This window comes from Lissotriton vulgaris, chromosome 1_1, assembly GCF_964263255.1.
Source record: "Lissotriton vulgaris chromosome 1_1, aLisVul1.2, whole genome shotgun sequence".
Classification (NCBI taxonomy): domain Eukaryota; kingdom Metazoa; phylum Chordata; class Amphibia; order Caudata; family Salamandridae; genus Lissotriton; species Lissotriton vulgaris.
In genome coordinates this window covers 1,368,658,605-1,368,676,661 of record NC_141685.1, presented here as the reverse complement: position 1 = coordinate 1,368,676,661, position 18,057 = coordinate 1,368,658,605, and the positions used below count along the sequence as shown (strand labels likewise).

Sequence of the window (18,057 nt, the reverse complement as noted above, 5' to 3'; positions counted from 1 at the left end):
ATTTAAACGATCTAACGACAAATTATTTAAACACACATGATTATAAGATGTAGGTATACTGTACTTACTGACATAAATTATCATTCTTGAACATATCTGCGGTAAGGGGAGCGGAGCTCTCCCCCAGGCCAATCAGAATGCAGATGAATGCAGTTGCAGTTGAGTGACCTGTGTTGTGGCTGTCTACAGGGAATGCACATATGTAGCTGTCTCGCAGCCCAATCCAGACGTCAATTGAAGACAGGTTTTCATGCAAATAGAGCAGTAAGTGCAGAGAAATGCCCACTCTCTAAAAATGGCATTTATACAATAGTAAGATTAAATCCAACCTCACCAGTAGATAGGATTAATCAATAAATAAATAAAGCTTCTCCTCTCTGATATGGAATTACCCCCCAAAAAGTATAAGGGAATACCCAATGCTAACCTATGAGAGGGGCAGACCTCACAGTAGTGAAAAATGTAATAGACTGTTTGATACTACTAAGACATACAAACTACCACAGTACATGTCTTACCTTTTACTTACATAGCATGATGCCCCTAGGACTACTTAGGGCCTACCTTAGGGGTTACTGATATGTAATAAAATTGGAGTTTAAGGCTTGGCAAGTAGTTTTAAATGCCAAGTCGAAGTGGCAGTACACTGCAACACAGGCACTGCAGTAGCAGGCTTGAGACAGGTTTGAAATTCTATTTCTTTGGGCGGCACAATCAGTCCCTGAGTATATGGTATACCACTTTACAAGGGGCTTTCAAGTAAATTAAATCTGTCAGTCAGGTATACTCCAATTATACACATGATTAGGGAAGAAGCACGTGCACTTCAGCACTGATTAGTAGCGATAAAGTGATCAGAGTCCTAAGGCCAACAAAAAGATACAGCAAAATGCGGAGGTGAAAAGCAATAAGGTGGGGTTGGGACCACCTTAAGAATGCAAGGTCTAACAAAAACGAACTAAGGATAACATGAGTAAAACATCAGGTTTCTCTACAGCATTTGGTGAGACAAGTGGGCCTTCTTTTATCTTCCATAAATGCAATCCTTCCCGGACCCCTTTTATTATATAGATCTTCAAGGAAAAAATATAAAGCACTTACAAAGGAGCCTCAAATACTCAAAGATGGTAGACTTCTGTAATAAGGACCATATACTAAAAGCATCAAGAAAACAGAGTGCAATAGGGTCCAAAAAACTTGAGTGACCCATGAGAGTATGCATGCAAGCCTATGGTTTTCCAAACTAGAGATATACGCATGCAATTTTTGTTTTTAGGAGAGAATGTGCCTGCTGAAAAAAACATTATTTTTAAAAAGTGCGTTGCAGAATATCAGGAATTTGCTGTGGGACACCTTGAAAACTTGCATACAGATTATGTGCACACACCTTAAAGTCAGTTGTTGTCGCCGAGTGGTTAAGGCGATGGACTAGAAATCCATTGGGGTCTCCCCGCGCAGGTTCGAATCCTGCCGACAACGAGAATCTTTTTAACATCGGCTACAATTTCAGAAGTTAACCTTTAGTATTTCTTCCATGTCAGTTTTATAAATAGGTGGCTTATTTTGGTGTCACTATTGCCATATCACATATTTATTATCGCTCCCCCTTTCATATCTTTGCTATAACTTCCGTCCTTCATTAGCGCTGGTGCAAACGCTTCAAATTATTATACCCTGGCTCTCTCGGTCATACCTGTGCATGCACTTGAAACTTACTTTACCAATAAAAGAAGCAAATAGAGAAATAAAATAAAAGTGCTAGCTGGATTAGGTAAACACACTTCATAAAACTGCATTTTCTTTTCTATTCTCCCCCGTGTTACAAGCTTAACTCCTCCCTGTGTAATTTCTCTTAACCTGCTGTTCCTGGAAGAGAATTTCATCTACAAGCTCTTTCTGTGTTTTTTCCTAGCCTTTTCTTTCCATTTTCTTAGATTTGTAACTGTTCCTTTACGTGCTCTATTTAGGCGCCATTAATCTCATTTGAGCTCCTTGTACCTGCTGCTGTTTTCTCCACACCTCATACTGTCTTTTCCCTCTTTCTCTCTTTCTCTGCGGTTGGTGGCTACTTTCCAAAGCGTCTGATGCCCCAATGTTCCTTCGTCTTGTTGTCAGACGTGAATTTGAAAGTCAACAAAATTAACAAGCCTTTACCATTCACACATGGCAGAAGTTTATACTTTAATTCAATGAGCTAAGAAAAGTGTGTTGTGGGGCCCCTACGAGCCATGGTGCTTGCTTCATCATAATTAGGCATGCAGTCATTAGCCTCAGCTCTGATTATGGGTCACTGGGGTCAGTTTCAATAATTCCTCAAAAACCTAACCATGCAGTCTCCCCTAACTGTGTAGTTATCTTGCTTTACTGCTGTTTGTGTGATTAGCTGGGAGGAGCTCACGGCAGCATCCTCCCAATAAAAGTGTAGATGGACCGTTCCTTAACTCTTTCTTGCTTCACATACAGATGGCTTGAGGAGGTACTTGAGAGATGCAGGTCTAATAAACAGAATAGAATATCTGCGCCAGGTGTGTTTCTCTTCATTGGTGTCCCATCACAGGCCCACCAGTGTATGTGTTATCTTTGACTCCTGCCAGCTCACAAGCAGGCGGCCAGGAAACGGTTTCAGCCTATCAACCACTGAGGAGATAAAGCCTTTGTATAAGGAATGAGGAAGCAATGAACACATTCAGCCTATCACAGGAGTAGCCCTGAGTGTTCCGAATTATAATTTCTTCATGTCACTGTACGTTATTGAGCCCAAGTAGCTCGCCGTGATCGTATAGTGGTTAGTACTCTGCGTTGTGGCCGCAGCAACCTCGGTTCGAATGCGAGTCACGGCATTGTGGTTGGCAATGTCACGGCAGTTGGGTTTTTCCTTTACAGAATTCCCATATGTACCAGTTGTTTTTGTAAAATGTCTATTAAAACAGATCCTTTTCAATATTTAAACGATCTAACGACAAATTATTTAAACACACATGATTATAAGATGTAGGTATACTGTACTTACTGACATAAATTATCATTCTTGAACATATCTGCGGTAAGGGGAGCGGAGCTCTCCCCCAGGCCAATCAGAATGCAGATGAATGCAGTTGCAGTTGAGTGACCTGTGTTGTGGCTGTCTACAGGGAATGCACATATGTAGCTGTCTCGCAGCCCAATCCAGACGTCAATTGAAGACAGGTTTTCATGCAAATAGAGCAGTAAGTGCAGAGAAATGCCCACTCTCTAAAAATGGCATTTATACAATAGTAAGATTAAATCCAACCTCACCAGTAGATAGGATTTATCAATAAATAAATAAAGCTTCTCCTCTCTGATATGGAATTACCCCCCAAAAAGTATAAGGGAATACCCAATGCTAACCTATGAGAGGGGCAGACCTCACAGTAGTGAAAAATGTAATAGACTGTTTGATACTACTAAGACATACAAACTACCACAGTACATGTCTTACCTTTTACTTACATAGCATGATGCCCCTAGGACTACTTAGGGCCTACCTTAGGGGTTACTGATATGTAATAAAATTGGAGTTTAAGGCTTGGCAAGTAGTTTTAAATGCCAAGTCGAAGTGGCAGTACACTGCAACACAGGCACTGCAGTAGCAGGCTTGAGACAGGTTTGAAATTCTATTTCTTTGGGCGGCACAATCAGTCCCTGAGTATATGGTATACCACTTTACAAGGGGCTTTCAAGTAAATTAAATCTGTCAGTCAGGTATACTCCAATTATACACATGATTAGGGAAGAAGCACGTGCACTTCAGCACTGATTAGTAGCGATAAAGTGATCAGAGTCCTAAGGCCAACAAAAAGATACAGCAAAATGCGGAGGTGAAAAGCAATAAGGTGGGGTTGGGACCACCTTAAGAATGCAAGGTCTAACAAAAACGAACTAAGGATAACATGAGTAAAACATCAGGTTTCTCTACAGCATTTGGTGAGACAAGTGGGCCTTCTTTTATCTTCCATAAATGCAATCCTTCCCGGACCCCTTTTATTATATAGCTCTTCAAGGAAAAAATATAAAGCACTTACAAAGGAGCTTCAAATACTCAAAGATGGTAGACTTCTGTAATAAGGACCATATACTAAAAGCATCAAGAAAACAGAGTGCAATAGGGTCCAAAAAACTTGAGTGACCCATGAGAGTATGCATGCAAGCCTATGGTTTTCCAAACTAGATATATACGCATGCAATTTTTGTTTTTAGGAGAGAATGTGCCTGCTGAAAAAAACATTATTTTTAAAAAGTGCGTTGCAGAATATCAGGAATTTGCTGTGGGACACCTTGAAAACTTGCATACAGATTATGTGCACACACCTTAAAGTCAGTTGTTGTCGCCGAGTGGTTAAGGCGATGGACTAGAAATCCATTGGGGTCTCCCCGCGCAGGTTCGAATCCTGCCGACAACGAGAATCTTTTTAACATCGGCTACAATTTCAGAAGTTAACCTTTAGTATTTCTTCCATGTCAGTTTTATAAATAGGTGGCTTATTTTGGTGTCACTATTGCCATATCACATATTTATTATCGCTCCCCCTTTCATATCTTTGCTATAACTTCCGTCCTTCATTAGCGCTGGTGCAAACGCTTCAAATTATTATACCCTGGCTCTCTCGGTCATACCTGTGCATGCACTTGAAACTTACTTTACCAATAAAAGAAGCAAATAGAGAAATAAAATAAAAGTGCTAGCTGGATTAGGTAAACACACTTCATAAAACTGCATTTTCTTTTCTATTCTCCCCCGTGTTACAAGCTTAACTCCTCCCTGTGTAATTTCTCTTAACCTGCTGTTCCTGGAAGAGAATTTCATCTACAAGCTCTTTCTGTGTTTTTTCCTAGCCTTTTCTTTCCATTTTCTTAGATTTGTAACTGTTCCTTTACGTGCTCTATTTAGGCGCCATTAATCTCATTTGAGCTCCTTGTACCTGCTGCTGTTTTCTCCACACCTCATACTGTCTTTTCCCTCTTTCTCTCTTTCTCTGCGGTTGGTGGCTACTTTCCAAAGCGTCTGATGCCCCAATGTTCCTTCGTCTTGTTGTCAGACGTGAATTTGAAAGTCAACAAAATTAACAAGCCTTTACCATTCACACATGGCAGAAGTTTATACTTTAATTCAATGAGCTAAGAAAAGTGTGTTGTGGGGCCCCTACGAGCCATGGTGCTTGCTTCATCATAATTAGGCATGCAGTCATTAGCCTCAGCTCTGATTATGGGTCACTGGGGTCAGTTTCAATAATTCCTCAAAAACCTAACCATGCAGTCTCCCCTAACTGTGTAGTTATCTTGCTTTACTGCTGTTTGTGTGATTAGCTGGGAGGAGCTCACGGCAGCATCCTCCCAATAAAAGTGTAGATGGACCGTTCCTTAACTCTTTCTTGCTTCACATACAGATGGCTTGAGGAGGTACTTGAGAGATGCAGGTCTAATAAACAGAATAGAATATCTGCGCCAGGTGTGTTTCTCTTCATTGGTGTCCCATCACAGGCCCACCAGTGTATGTGTTATCTTTGACTCCTGCCAGCTCACAAGCAGGCGGCCAGGAAACGGTTTCAGCCTATCAACCACTGAGGAGATAAAGCCTTTGTATAAGGAATGAGGAAGCAATGAACACATTCAGCCTATCACAGGAGTAGCCCTGAGTGTTCCGAATTATAATTTCTTCATGTCACTGTACGTTATTGAGCCCAAGTAGCTCGCCGTGATCGTATAGTGGTTAGTACTCTGTGTTGTGGCCGCAGCAACCTCGGTTCGAATCCGAGTCACGGCATTGTGGTTGGCAATGTCACGGCAGTTGGGTTTTTCCTTTACAGAATTCCCAAATGTACCAGTTGTTTTTTTAAAATGTCTATTAAAAACAGATCCTTTTCAATATTTAAACAATCTAACGACAAATTATTTAAACACAAATGATTATAAGATGTAGGTATACTGTACTTACTGACATAAATTATCGTTCTTGAACATATTTGCGGTAAGGGGAGCAGAGCTCTCCCCCAGGCCAATCAGAATGCAGATGAATGCAGTTGAGTGACCTGTGTTGTGGCTGTCTACAGGGAATGCACATATGTAGCTGTCTCGCAGCCCAATCCAGACGTATATTGAAGACCGGTTTTCATGCAAATAGAGCAGTAAGTGCAGAGAAATGCTCACTCTCTAAAAATGGCATTTATACAATAGTAAGATTAAATCCAACCTCACCAGTAGATAGGATTTATCAATAAATAAATAAAGCTTCTCCTCTCTGATATGGAATTACCCCCAAAAAAGTATAAGGGAATACCCAATGCTAACCTATGAGAGGGGCAGACCTCACAGTAGTGAAAAATGTAATAGACTGTTTGATACTACTAGGACATACAAACTACCACAGTACATGTCTTACCTTTTACTTACATAGCATGATGCCCCTAGTAATACCTAGGGCATACCTTAGGGGTTACTGATATGTAATAAAATTGGAGTTTAAGGCTTGGCAAGTAGTTTTAAATGCCAAGTCGAAGTGGCAGTACACTGCAGCACAGGCACTGCAGTAGCAGGCTTGAGACAGGTTTGAAATGCTATTTTTTCGGGCACACAATTAGTCCCTGGGTATATGGTATACCACTTCACAAGGGGCTTTCAAGTAAATTAAATCTGTCAGTCAGGTATACTCCAATTATACACATGATTAGGGAAGAAGCACGTGCACTTCAGCACTGATTAGTAGCGATAAAGTGATCAGAGTCCTAAGGCAAACAAAAAGATACAGCAAAATGCGGAGGTGAAAAGCAATAAGGAGGGGTTGGGACCACCTTAAGAATGCAACGTCTAACAAAAACGAACTAAGGATAACATGAGTAAAACATCAGGTTTCTCTACAGCATTTGGTGAGACAAGTGGGCCTTCTTTTATCTTCCATAAATGCAATCTTTCCCGGACCCCTTTATTATATAGCTCTTCAAGGAAAAAATATAAAGCACTTACAAAGGAGCCTCAAATACTCAAAGATGGTAGACTTCTGTAATATGGGCCATATACTAAAAGCAGCATGAAAACAGAGTGCAATAGGGTCCAAAAAACTTGAGTGACCCATGAGAGTATGCATGCAAGCCTATGGTATTCCAAACTAGAGATATACGCATGCAATTTTTGTTTTTAGGAGAGAATGTGCCTGCTGAAAAAAACAATATTTTTAAAAAGTGCATTGCAGAATATCAGGAATTTGCTGTGGGACACCTTGAAAACTTGCATACAGATTATATGCACACGTCTTACAGTCAGTTGTTGTGGCCGAGTGGTTAAGCCAATGGACTAGAAATCCATTGGGGTCTCCCCGCCCAGGTTCGAATCCTGCCGACAACGAGAGTCTTCTTAACATCGGCCACAATTTCAGAAGTTAACCTTTAGTATTTCTCCCATGTTAGTTTTATAAATAGGTGGCTTATTTTGGTGTCACTATTGCCATATCACATATTTATTATCGCTCCCCCTTTCATATCTTTGCTATAACTCTCGTCCTTCATTAGCACTGGTGCAAACGCTTCAAATTATTATACCCTGGCTCTCTCGGTCATACCTGTGCATGCACTTGAAACTTACTTTACCAATAAAAGAAGCAAATAGAGAAATAAAATAAAAGTGCTAGCTGGATTAGGCAAACACACTTCATAAAACTGCATTTTCTTCTCTATTCTCCCCCGTGTTACAAGCTTAACTGCTCCCTGTGTAATTTCTCTTAACCTGCTGTTCCAGGAAGAGAATTTCATCTACAAGCTCTTTCTGTGTTTTTTCCTAGTCTTTTCTTTCCCTTTTCTTAGATTTGTAACTTTTCCTTTACGTGCTCTATTTAGGCGCCATTAATCTCATTTGAGCTCCTTGTACCTGCTGCTGTTTTCTCCACACCTCATACTGTCTTTTCCCTCTTTCTCTCTTTCTCTGCGGTTGGTGGCTACTTTCCAAAGCGTCTGATGCCCCAATGTTCCTTCGTCTTGTTGTCAGACGTGAATTTGAAAAGCAACAAAATTAACAAGCCTTTACCACTCACACATGGCAGAAGTTTATACTTTAATTCAATGAGCTAAGAAAAGTGTGTTGTGGGGCCCCTACGAGCTATGGTGCTTGCTTCATCATAATTAGGCATGCAGTCATTAGCCACAGCTCTGATTATGGGTCACTGAGGTCAGTTTCAATAATTCCTCAAAAGCCTAACCATGCAGTCCCCCCTAACTGTGTAGTTATCTTGCTTTACTGCTGTTTGTGTGATTAGCTGGGAGGAGCTCACGGCAGCATCCTCCCAATAAAAGTGTAGATGGACCGTTCCTTAACTCTTTCTTGCTTCACATACAGATGGCTTGAGGAAGTACAGGGGAGATGCAGGTCTAATAAACAGAATAGAATATCTGCGCCAGGTGTGTTTCTCTGCATTGGTGTCCCATCACAGGCCCACCAGTGTATGTGTGATCTTTGACTCCTGCCAGTTCACAAGCAGGCGGCCAGGAAACGGTTTCAGTCTATCAACCACTGAGGAGATAAAGCCTTTGTATAAGGAATGAGGAAGCAATAAACACATTCAGCCTATCACAGGAGTAGCCCTAAGTGTTCCTGTAGGAGAGTAGGGTCTGCTATCCTATGGTCACCCCAATTTTTGCTTTTTGCTTCACTGGTTTTCGACTTACTGAGGCTGTGGGCCTGCTAATCAGACCCCCAGCCTGCTGTTCTCTCTCTAAATTTATAATACATATGCTATAGGTACATACCACAATTGGAAATGGACTCCTTGTCAGCCCCTGTACCATGCACTATAGGTGCTCAGGGCATAGGTGCCACCAAGGCCTACCAGGGGCTGAAGCATAGCTTTTGCCACCCCTGGCTGGTTCTTAAATTGACACAACTGGCTGATCACTCAGCTGGGGCAAGTGGGTGTAATCACCCCTTGCTTAGATATAGTATACCTATATCTAAACCTATATCTGGACACATATATAGCCTGTAAGCCACTCCTATGGAAGGCCTCATCAATCCTGGAGGCAGAGTGCGTGGTTTTATGTGAGATGAAGCTCTAGCATGAGCTGAGCCTGTCTGCAGCTGTCGGGAACAACTCCCTAAGCTGATCCTGTATAATGTCATACCATATACTCTTAAGCGCCTTATAATCCTCGCGGTTATATAGCAACTTTGGTTTGGCTTTATCAAAACATGTCGTGTAAGGTGTCATACGAATTGGAATACTACCCCCTCGCCAGTTCTGGCGACGGGGGTAGCATTCCACCCTTCTAGAGGGATAAGACATGTTACTTTACTGAAACGCGGTTGATTTAAAATGAGCCTCAGATCCACAAAATGGATGCCCCTGCCACAGACACAGGTCTGGCCTCCTGCTGCTGACCGAAACTCAGCATATGGTGGCCTGGACAAAGGGTTTCCTGTCGCAGGGCGGTGATAAACCACCCCAGACAGGAGATAGTGGATTGTAGTAGGGAGGTTTCAAAGAAACCAGACACTGCCTGGGGAGCACAAGGCTGCCCCTTGCATAATCCGGCCAAACCGGTTCTGGGGCCTCCCAGCCCCTGTCCTAGCGCGGCCTGGATCAAAGGAAAGGGGTGTAACCACCCCCTTCCTGGGTCCCACCCATAGGAGGGGACCTAGCAGGATGTCCAGCCCACCAGATTCGAATAAGAGTGGGAGCAGTGCCAATGCAACTCAGATCATCCTGAAGAAACATAAGAAACGAATTCTGGACCCTTCGACTTTCTACTCGACGTTAAAAGACTGAAGAATCTCCCTTGTGGTCAAGGAGTGACCACCCTGTGCAAACAGGCAACATCCAGCCCTCGACCCTTGCTTTGTTGCAGTTCCCGCCGGAACTCGAGCGACAGAGATCGACGAGATCAAGCTTGCCTGCCTTCTCCCTGCCCGATCAACAGTCCCTGCAGAGCTGAGACCAGTGGAGGCGACCGGAAGCGTGGGGCACGCCATCTTGAAAAGGCCACGAGACGCTGACCGTGCAGCCCACGAGTGATCCTCGAAGCTGTGCACCGGGGTTTGAGAAGCCCCCACCCCGAGCTACACATGCACCAAAGCTACCCCCTCCACACTCGACGAGTGCTGCGTGGGGCCCTTCTGCTTGTGGCGGCTCGACGCGTTGGCCCGGTCACTTGCCAGCTGGCTTGTGGCCCCTGTGCCGATGAAAACTGAAATACGACTTGCTTTTCTGGTTGCTCCAGATCTGCACCAGCTCCTGTGAAAAGGAGCCCCCACTCTGACCCTCCTGGTTTGAGTGATAAGCAATCTCCCGGTTCCGCGTGGATTGCTTTTGCCAAGTGCTGTTTGCTGCAATCTTGAAGCCGACGGTGCTGACAGCGAGAGCCTACGTGGGACAGATCGTGACCTGCTCCTGGACGTCGCAGATGCCCCAGAGCCCACGTGACAGCGGAGAGAAGCCTATCAACAACCACCTGATTGCGCCCGACATTGCCTGGTTCCGTCCTGGTTCCACCCTGGTCACTGCTGAGTGACCCAGACTCTGTCCCCTCTGCTTTCAGGTACTTTTCTACTTCGATACACCCTTGGATCGCACCGGACACTTCTGCTTCACATCGCCTGCAGCTGCAACAGCTTCAAGCACCAAGAGCCTGCGTGTCAAAACCCGACGCCACTTCGACCCTGTGCACCCACGGCCTGTGGGTGAGGTAACATTGCAACGCCGGTGTTCTTACACTGGTACACACCTCTAGGGTCAGTGTCTAAAGTTTTGTTCCTCTAGGTTCAGCGGAAGTATCTTTTAACTCACTTTATTTAACTATTATGCACCATTGACATTGCATTGGTGCGAGCCGCACTTTCCGTGCTGCACCCGTCTCCTGTGGGCTACTCCCGACTTCAGCATTGCTAGTCCTGACTGCTCCCAGCGAATCTCTAGGCCCTAGGCCTAACCACTGTTCGATTGGTATCTCTTATACCACTTTTTTAGTACATGGTTTGAGTGGCCACCGGCCCTTATCCAAAATTGTGCAACTTTGTATCTTATACTGTGCTTTTGATTTAACGCTTGTGCCCCTTTCCTCATAAAGAGTACTGGGGAGTAATTTAGAAATAAATACATATATTTTTATAATATATACTTGCGTGGTGTCCTTTCATTTGATTACAGGATTGTATGTGGTAAAACAGCTCGCTTAACACGACCTCTTAAGTTAAGCCTTTAAGGCTGCTTAGTCCATGCTACCTCTAGGATAGCTTGTCTAACAAGGTTGACTTACAACCAGACATCTTTGGGGTTTGTTTGGACTGATACCAAGTGGTTCCAGAATTGGAAACACTACATATCAGGCCAACTTCTCACATTGGTGTGCAGCGGTGCGGATTTGAGCTTGCTGTTTGTTTTACCATTGCAATCTTTACATCAAATTGAAAGATCACATCAAGTACCTCTAGGTACATATAAATCAAAAGCTTAGCATATTAAGTTCTACTGAACTTAGTAGTTGTAGATTAAAGGGATTAGCACACCCTGACTACAACTCACTAGCAAGGTACAGTAGGAAAACACTCAGTGTAGGTAAGTGCATCACTTACACCTCACTAGCAGTCATGTCTGATACAGATAGAGCCTCAGGCTCTGCTCCTGTAGTAGTTGATCCTATAGGGACAACATCCAGATATGACAACCTTAGCTACAAAGACCTGAGTGCCTTGTGCACAGCCAGGGGGCTAAAAAAGGGCAGAGGCCCTACCATTCCTTCCCTAGTAGCTCTCCTAGAAAAGGATGACTTAGATAAGGTGAGTCAGGCTCCCTTAGAATCAGGTGAAGGGATACACTCCCCTGAGAATGAGAATCTTCCAGAAGAAGAAGAAGAGGAGGAGGAAGAGGAAGAGGAACAGGAAGGCTCAGATTTAGAAGAGCCTGAAGATCAGGATCAGAGGGGAAACCAGGTACAGGTTTCCAGGCTTAACCAGGCCAACCTAGACCTACATGAGAATGGAGAGGGCCAGCACCACTCCAGATCTCATAACCAAATTCTCCCAGGTAACAGGAGGGTGAGATCTCAATCAGGGGATTCTCATCTTTCTAGTGCCTCAAGAGAATCTCAGAGAGGGATGACTCCCTCCCAGAGGAAAGAGCATAGGGCCAGAATGAGGGCTGTCCAACTCCAGATAGAGAGGGAGGAGGTAGCTCTGGCTCAAGCTAAGCTTACCTTGGCTCAAGCTAAACTTACCTTGGCAAGGGAGCAGAAATTAAGTGGCTTAGATGCCACTGGTGGCAGCAAAGTTCCTAAAGAAAAAGACAGGGCCTATGACAATAGAAACCTGACAAAAATTGTGCCCCCCTACAAGGAAGGGGATGATATCCACAAATGGATGACTGCTCTTGAGAGGGCCTGCATGGTACAGCAGGTCCCTGAGGATCAGTGGGCAGCAATTTTATGGTACTCCTTTTCTGAGAAAGGGAGGGACAGGCTCCTCACTGTTAGACCTGAGGAGGCCAAACACTACTCTGTTCTGAAGAGTGCTCTTATTGAAGGGTTTGGCCTAACCACTGAGCAATACAGGTTGTTGTTCAGAGACACCCAAAAAGCACAGACTCAGGACTGGACTGATTTTGTAGATTGTGCCACTAAGGCTCTGGAGGGTTGGCTGCAGGGAAGTAACGTTTCAGACTATACAGGATTGTACAATCTTATAATGAGAGAGCAGATCCTTAATAACTGTCAGAACCAGCTGTTGCATCAATACCTTGTTGACTCTGATTTGACCTCTCCCCAAGAATTGCGAAAGAAGGCAGACAAATGGGTCAGAACAAAGATTAAGCAGAAAAACCAGAACCAAGGTGACCAGAAGAAAACAGACCAGAAGGGTGGGAATCAGAAAGATAAAGAAAAGGACCAGAAGTCTTCAGGCCCCCAAACTAGCAATAAGGAGGGGGGTTCCCAAAATGGAAACAAGAAAAAGAAGAATGATGGCCCAAAGAAACCTTGGTGTAATACCTGCAAATCAGTTTCACACTGGGGCAGTGAATGCACTAAGAAAAATCCAGTCCCCACCACTGCAGCTCCTAAAGCACCTGCACCCCCTAGTACAGTTAGCAGTAGTGGTACACAGCCAAAGGGTTTAGTAGGGTTGACCCTGGGTACTGAGGTGGAATCTGGCCTAGTCAGAATCCCCACACAGGCAGTTCTCCTATATGATGTGGACTTACCTTTGCCCACTGCAGTAAGCCCCAGTAACCTGGGCAAATATAGGCAGACTCCCTTAATCAATGAGAAACTGGCTCAGGCCTACAGGGACACTTGTGCCAGTGTCACTATGGTGACACCTGACTTTGTGGACCCTGGTCAGATTGTACTAGGTGAAAGTTACCTAGTGACCAATGCAAGCAACTCCACTACTTCCCATAGTGTGGCTGTTGTGAACTTCTCCTGGGGAGGGGTAGATGGCCTAAAGAAAGTTGTTGTGAGTGCAGACCTCCCAGTAGACTGTCTGTTAGGCAATGATCTTGAAAGCTCAGTTTGGTCAGAAGAGTACAGGACTCATGCAGAAATGCTAGGGATTTCAGCTCATGTCCTTGCAGTGACAAGGTCTCAGGCTAAGAAGTGCCTTCCTGAACCAGTGGTGGATCTTGAAACAATAGACCAACCACAACCCAAGAGAAGGAGCAAGAGGGTTAAGGCTGTGCCTTCCCACTTGCCCCAGGTTGAGGATCACGTTTCACAGGAAACTGATTCTGCAGTCCAAGAGGAGACTGTCTCAGATGAGCTTGAACCTGAACAGGTTGAGTTTCTGGGGACAGGGGGACCCTCAAGGGCAGACCTGGGGCAGGCCCAATTAGATTGCCCTTCACTTGAACCCCTCAGACAGCAAGCTGCTGCTGAGGCTGCAGGGAATGCTCAAGGTACCCATAAAGTGTATTGGGATGAAGGACTCCTTTATTCAGAGGCTAGAGACCCCAAGCCTGGCACAACCAGGAGGTTGGTCATACCTTTGAAGTTTAGGGGTTTCCTTCTTACCTTGGCCCATGATATTCCCCTTGCAGGACACTTAGGCCAGAATAAGACTTGGGACAGGCTTGTTCCACACTTTCACTGGCCTCACATGTCAGAAAATGTCAAGGAGTTTTGTCGCTCCTGTGTCACTTGCCAAGCCAGTGGTAAGTCAGGTGGCACAACAAAGGCCCCCCTGATACCACTACCTGTGGTGGGGGTACCCTTTGAAAGAGTTGGAATAGACATTGTGGGTCCCATGGATCCTCCAACAGCATCTGGGAACAGATGTATACTGGTGGTAGTGGATCATGCCACCAGGTACCCAGAGGCAATTCCCCTGAGGGCCACCACAGCTCCTGTGGTGGCAAAAGCCCTCATTGCAGTTTTCTCAAGAGTGGGCTTTCCAAAGGAGGTTCTTTAGGTTCTTTCAGACAGAGGTACCAACTTTATGTCTGGATACTTAAAAGCAATGTGGAAAGAGTGTGGAGTAAACTATAAGTTTACCACACCCTACCATCCACAGTGCAATGGGCTTGTGGAAAGGTTCAACAAGACCCTAAAGGGAATGATAAAAGGTTTACCAGAGAACCTTAGGCGGAAATGGGACATCCTTTTACCCTGCTTGCTCTTTGTTTACAGAGAGGTCCCACAGAAGGGGGTTGGCTACAGCCCTTTTGAACTTTTGTTTGGCCACCCTGTAAGAGGTCCATTGAGTTTGGTGAAGGAAGGATGGGAGTTACCTCTCAAAAAGCCTAAACTAGACATTGTGGACTATGTACTTGGTCTCCGCTCCAGGATGGCTGAATACATGGAGAGAGCATCCAAAAACCTTGAGGCAAGTCAAGAATTACAGAAAGCTTGGCATGACCAAAATGCTGTTCTGGTTGAGTACCAGCCAGGGCAGAAGGTGTGGGTGTTGGACCCAGTGGGGCCAGCAGCTCTCCAGGACCAATGGACTGGACCCTACCCTATCATTGAAAAGAAGGGAGAAGTCACCTACTTGGTTGACTTTGGCACCCCTAGGAGCCCCCACAGGGTGCTCCATGTAAACAGATTGAAAGCATTTGTTGACAGGGAGGACATGAGTCTCCTCATGGCCACAGATGGGGAACAGGAGGAAGAGAGTGACCCTCTCCCAGACCTGCTTTCCCAGAACCCTGATGATGGTTCAGTTGATGGAGTAGCCTTGGCAGGCAGCCTCACTGAGCAGCAACAGGTGGACTGCAGACAGGTGTTGCAAGCCCACAGACATATGTTTTCTCTCACACCCAGCCAGACTAATTGGTGCACCCATGAGGTGGACACTGGTGACAGTCTGCCTGTGAAGAATAAGATCTACAGGCAACCTGACCATGTCAGGGATTGTATAAAGGCTGAGGTGCAAAAGATGTTGGAGCTTGGAGTGATTGAGCCATCAGAGAGCCCATGGGCTAGCCCAGTGGTCCTTGTGTCAAAACCTCATACCAAAGATGGGAAGAGAGAAATGAGGTTTTGTGTGGACTACAGAGGTCTCAATGCTGTCACTAGGACAGATGCTCATCCCATTCCAAGAGCAGATGAGCTCATTGATAAATTGTCTTCTGCCAAGTTTCTGAGCACATTTGATTTGACAGCTGGCTACTGGCAAATCAGACTAGCTGAAGAGTCAAAAGCCAAAACAGCATTCTCTACCCCTAGTGGGCATTATCAGTTTGCGGTAATGCCCTTTGGTTTGAAGAATGCACCTGCCACCTTCCAAAGGTTGGTGAATCAAGTCCTTGCTGGGTTGGATGACTTTTGTGCAGCATATCTAGATGATATTGCTGTCTTTAGCTCCACCTGGGAGGATCACCTGATCCACCTGAAGAAGGTTCTGGAGGCCCTGCAAAAGGCAGGCCTGACTATCAAGGCTACTAAGTGCCAGATAGGGCAGAGCAAGGTTGTGTACTTGGGCCACCTAGTAGGTGGGGGTCAAGTTCAACCACTGGAGAGCAAGATCCAGACCATACAGGACTGGGCTCCTCCAACTACCCAGACACAAGTCAGAGTCTTCTTGGGCCTGACTGGGTATTACAGAAAATTTGTAAAGAACTATGGGTCCATTGTGACACCATTGAATGACTTGACATCCAAGAAGATGCCCAAAAAGGTTCAGTGGACAGTTAGCTGTCAAAAGGCATTTGATGACCTGAAGAAGGCCATGTGCTCTGCACCTATCCTGAAGAGTCCTGACTACTCCAAACAGTTCATTGTACAGACAGATGCTTCTGAGTTGGGGGTGGGAGCTGTACTTTCACAACTTAATCAAGATGGTCAAGACCAGCCCATTGCTTTCATTAGCAGAAGGCTGACCCCCAGGGAGAAACGTTGGTCAGCTATTGAGAGGGAGGCCTTTGCTGTGGTTTGGGCCCTGAAGAAGTTGAGGCCATACCTGTTTGGTACTCACTTCCTAATTCAGACAGACCATAAGCCCCTCTTGTGGCTAAATCAGATGAAGGGTGAAAATCCCAAACTGTTCAGGTGGTCCATTTCCCTACAGGGCATGGACTTTACAGTGGAGCACCGCCCAGGGACTGACCATGGTAATGCAGATGGTCTCTCCAGGTACTTCCACTTAGAACATGAAGACTTAGACTTATCTGGTCAAGGTTAAGTTTAATGTCCCTGTGTTTGGGGGGGGGGGGGTTGTGTAGGAGAGTAGGGTCTGCTATCCTATGGTCACCCCAATTTTTGCTTTTTGCTTCACTGGTTTTCGACTTACTGAGGCTGTGGGCCTGCTAATCAGACCCCCAGCCTGCTGTTCTCTCTCTAAATTTATAATACATTTGCTATAGGTACATACCACAATTGGAAATGGACTCCTTGTCAGCCCCTGTACCATGCACTATAGGTGCTCAGGGCATAGGTGCCACCAAGGCCTACCAGGGGCTGAAGCATAGCTTTTGCCACCCCTGGCTGGTTCTTAAATTGACACAACTGGCTGATCACTCAGCTGGGGCAAGTGGATGTAATCACCCCTTGCTTAGATATAGTATACCTATATCTAAACCTATATCTGGACACATATATAGCCTGTAAGCCACTCCTATGGAAGGCCTCATCAATCCTGGAGGCAGAGTGCGTGGTTTTATGTGAGATGGAGCTCTAGCATGAGCTGAGCCTGTCTGCAGCTGTCGGGAACAACTCCCTAAGCTGATCCGGGATAATGCCATACCATATACTCTTAAGCACCTTATAATCCTCGCGGTTATATAGCAACTTTGGTTTGGCTTTATCAAAACATGTCGTGTAAGGTGTCATACGAATTGGAATACTACCCCCTCGCCAGTTCTGGCGACGGGGGTAGCATTCCACCCTTCTAGAGGGATAAGACATGTTACTTTACTGAAACGCGGTTGATTTAAAATGAGCCTCAGATCCACAAAATGGATGCCCCTGCCACAGACACGGGTCTGGCCTCCTGCTGCTGACCGAAACTCAGCATATGGTGGCCTGGACAAAGGGTTTCCTGTCGCAGGGCGGTGATAAACCACCCCAGACAGGAGATAGTGGATTGTAGTAGGGAGGTTTCAAAGAAACCAGACACTGCCTGGGGAGCACAAGGCTGCCCCTTGCATAATCCGGCCAAACCGGTTCTGGGGCCTCCCAGCCCCTGTCCCAGCGCGGCCTGGATCAAAGGAAAGGGGTGTAACCACCCCCTTCCTGGGTCCCACCCATAGGAGGGGACCTAGCAGGATGTCCAGCCCACCAGATTCGAATAAGAGTGGGAGCAGTGCCAATGCAACTCAGATCATCATGAAGAAACATAAGAAACGAATTCTGGACCCTTCGACTTTCTACTCGACGTTAGAAGACTGAAGAATCTCCCTTGTGGTCAAGGAGTGACCACCCTGTGCAAACAGGCAACATCCAGCCCTCGACCCTTGCTTTGTTGCAGTTCCCGCCGGAACTCGAGCAACAGAAATCGAGGAGATCAAGCTTGCCTGCCTTCTCCCTGCCCGATCCACAGTCCCTGCAGAGCTGAGACCAGTGGAGGCGACCGGAAGCGTGGGGCACGCCATCTTGAAAAGGCCACGAGACGCTGACCGTGCAGCCCACGAGTGAT

The 18,057-nt window shown here is 45.5% G+C and overlaps 3 non-coding genes across 3 annotated transcripts; all 3 read left to right on the top strand.

Annotated features, from left to right (window-relative positions):
* The first annotated feature begins 1,397 nt into the window (after nucleotides 1–1,397).
* Nucleotides 1,398–1,479, top strand: TRNAS-AGA (transfer RNA serine (anticodon AGA)). Its single transcript has one exon. It is a non-coding gene; the product is annotated as a tRNA-Ser (tRNA).
* A 2,860-nt stretch (nucleotides 1,480–4,339) lies between these two features.
* TRNAS-AGA (transfer RNA serine (anticodon AGA)) lies at nucleotides 4,340–4,421 on the top strand. The gene has a single exon. It is a non-coding gene; the product is annotated as a tRNA-Ser (tRNA).
* A 1,289-nt stretch (nucleotides 4,422–5,710) lies between these two features.
* TRNAH-GUG (transfer RNA histidin (anticodon GUG)) lies at nucleotides 5,711–5,782 on the top strand. Its single transcript has one exon. It is a non-coding gene; the product is annotated as a tRNA-His (tRNA).
* Nucleotides 5,783–18,057: the final 12,275 nt, after the last annotated feature.